Here is a 3774-nt window from a genome sequence, read left to right on the forward strand (position 1 = left end):
TGAATTATGGCTGATTTGCCCTTTTAAAAAATGAACGTGGGCGCATCTCCCACAAGGAGGCGGCGAACAATAACGGCTGATTATTAAAATGTTTTAGGGCTTAGCTGCCGGTAAAGAGACTGCAGCAGCGTGGTTATAGACTTGCTCCCATAAAAAAAAAAAAAAGGAAGGAAGGAAGGAAGAAAAAAAAACCTACGCCTACAACCGACGGGGGGAGATCCGCCCATCTTCCACCAGCGGCGGGGAGCAGGAGGCGGTGAATTGAGCGCTGACCTCTCAGGTGCGGGATCAACAGGCTGCATCAGTCAGCATTCACACGGCGGTAAATAACACCAGCCTCACGCGTTTATCATGCAAATTAAGCTGCAAGCACTCCAGCAGGTGTCAGTCATAGCATGCGCGTGCACGCACGCACGCACGGGCGCACCGTTTTGCGTGTTGTGAAGCGCAGCAATCACAATCACAAACGTGGCCGTGATGCACCCCGCGAGGTCTCCTTCCGGAGATATCGGAAAGACTATTACCATGATAGCCACAGGGAGCTTCATGTCGGATATCAGATTTCATATGCAAAAAAAATAAAAATACCGTATACTGGGGGGGGAGCCAACTAGACAAATTTTCAAATAATAACATTCCCGGAAATATTTTCAGACCACATTTTATGAGAAATTTTAGGCACCAGATTCTCATGATCATTAATTTGAGACAACAAAAATGTGTATCACAATAACAATTCCCCCAACTTCATCCCCATAACAGTACCCCTGAAAGACGATAAATGGTAATATACTGAATTGCCATGCCCGAGTTACAACTACACGGCATATAAAAAAAGCTCCTACAGGCATAAAACCGGATATAACTTGACATGTTTGTCATCTTCTCATTTAATAATCAAGCCTGAACTTTTTTATGTCTTTTTTTTTTTGCCAAACAATGTGCAAAAGACTGCCGAGATTTTAACTATCACCAAAATTCGCATTTTAGGCATGCTATTCTCAGAAATAAACATCAGCCATGGAGCTTCATAATGACTGTTTAACAAAAATCGTTTAGAGGGGAAATATTACACAACTAATAAAACGTGACGCACGATTTGACCCTTTGCCTCGGCACCCTATCGCTACACAATTGTTTGTAAACTTTATATTTTTCAAATCATTAAAGTAAACCGTGAGGGATTAGAGCCGTTCATTTTAACAAGAGGAATCAGCAACTCTGTCACTTTCCCCCGGTCACGCGGATGTGCCTTGCAGGATCTGGTCCTCAGTAGCCCACCGAGCCACATACAATCATCCTCTGTGGTTTACTGAAGTGAATGCTGCCCTCATGTGGTGAAATCTCGTATTACATATTTGAGTAGATCATAATCACTAACAGACGTTGATGGTGAAGATGATGACAACAACAACAACAACAACAACAACAACAATAATAATAATAATAACAGTAATGGCAATAATCCTAATAATTCTTTTTTTTTTTTGCAAGTCCAAGTCAAGTCTCAAGTCTGAGCGAGAGTCTAAGTCAAGTCTCAATGTCTTTGAGGGGCAAGTCCAAGCCAAGTCTCAAGTCTTTGGTCACAAGTCCAAGTCAAGTCTCAAGTCTCTTATGGTTGTAATGAGCATTCTATCAACCGCTGCAGGCCATCCGGTCTGCTGAGAACACTGCATTGCTATATCTAAGGAATTCAAAGTATGTATTGCATTATCATCACTGCTTATCTGTTAGCATACAGTATCAACATTGATTAGTTGTTTGGTATATGATCACTTTAAACAGGCTATTGTAATGCAATATGAAAAAACAAAATACAATGGAAGCTTTCCTTTAAGGTTAATAACTGTATTTTGCAACATTTTTGCTATGTTTTGTTCTGCACTCACAGGATACGTGGTGTTGTTGGTCTGTGTAGAGCATCACTTACCAAAGAGCATCAATTATCAGTAATTTACTTATTGGCTGGATAGCACAACCTTCTCGTGCTTAACATTTGTCAGTGTTTAAATTTTGAAGAAACATTCTGAATTAAAAGTTGCTTTTTGCCACCAGTTCATCAACGTTACCCTACGGAGCCGTATTAAGGACATAGTGAGAGAAAAAATTAGGGGGCAGTTTTGCATTCAATCACAAAACTATTGCATTCCCTCGCAATACCTTTTTCACAAGTGAAGGAGAAGAAGAAGAAGCTAACTTCTGGCTGGTGTCTGCGTTCATCATCAACATCATCATCATATCATTCAGCGTTAAGTTGGCGGTGTTCATTTTAATGATTTATTTACTTATCTATTTGTGTGACGTCGCATTGGATAAAAGCGTCTGCTAAATGTTCATGTAACTGTACCGTAAGTTTTGCAACACTGCTTTCGATAGCCGGTTCACTATTCTGTTAGCAATGGAGCCATCAGGTTGGGCGGGAAAGCTTCCATCTCTGGGGGGCTCTGTCTTTTGTTACGCCAAGTTATCCAAGCAACAACGGGTCTGCTCGATGTCCCGCTCCGGTCATTTTAACTATTTATTTATTTATTTATTTATTTATTTAACTATTTGTGTGAAGTCGCTTTGGACAAAAGTGTCTGCTAAATGTTATTGTAACCGTACATGTCTGCCAAATGTTAATATAAATGTACAGTAGGTTTTGCAATATTGCTTTCGATAGCCGGCTCACTACAACTACAGCAACTACAGAGGTATAAAGTTGATCAGCCACAGCATGAAGATATGGGAATGAGTAATAGAAGCAAGGTTAAGAGGAGAGGTGACGATTAGCGAGCAGCAGTATGGTTTCGTGCCACGAAAGAGTACCACAGATGTGATGTTTGCTTTGAGAAGTGTGACATGGTGAGGTGTGCGGTTGGAATGACATATGGGTTCAAGGTGGAGTTGGTATTACATCAAGGATTGGCTCGGAGGCGTTTCTTGTTTGTTTGCAATGGTGATGGACAGGTTGACGGACGAGATCAGGCAGGAGTCTCCATGGACGATGATGTTCGCGGATGACATTGTGATCTGTAGCGAGAGTAGGGTGCAGGTTGAGGAGAGCCTGGAGAGGTGGAGGTATGCACTGGAGAGAAGAGGAATGAAAGTCAGTAGGAGCAAGACGGAATACCTAGGCATGAATGAGAGGGAGGACAGTGGAAAGGTCAGGATGCAAGGAGTGGAGGTGACGAAGGCACATGAGTTTAAATACTTGGGGTCAACTGTCCAAAGTAACGGGGAGTGCAGGAGAGAGGTGAAGAAGAGAGTGCAGGCAGGGTGGAGTGGGTGGAGAAGAGTGTCAGGAGTGATTTGCAACAGAAGGGTACTAGCAGGAGTTAAAGGGAAGGTTTACAAGATGGTTGTGAGACCAGCTATGTTATATGGTTTGGAGACAGTGGCACTGACGAAAAGACAGGAGGCGGAGCTGGAGGTGGCAGAGTTGAAGATGCTAAGATTTTCACTGGGAGTGAAGAAGAAGGACAGGATTAGGAACGATTATATTAGAGGGACCGCTCAAGTTGGATGGTTTGGAGACAAAGCAAGAGAGGCAAGATTGAGATGGCTTGGACATGTGTGGAAGAGAGATGCTGAATATGGGCGGCACGGTGGCGCAGTGGTTAGCGCGGTTGCCTCACAGCAAGAAGGTCCTGGGTTCGAGCCCCAAGGTAGTCCAACTTTGGTGGGTCATCCCGGGTTGTCCTCTGTGTGGGTTTCCTCCGGGGGCTCCGGTTTCCTCCCACAATCCAAAAACATGTAAGTCAGGTGAATTGGCCATACTAAATTATCCCTAGG

This window comes from Lampris incognitus, chromosome 13, assembly GCF_029633865.1.
Source record: "Lampris incognitus isolate fLamInc1 chromosome 13, fLamInc1.hap2, whole genome shotgun sequence".
Classification (NCBI taxonomy): domain Eukaryota; kingdom Metazoa; phylum Chordata; class Actinopteri; order Lampriformes; family Lampridae; genus Lampris; species Lampris incognitus.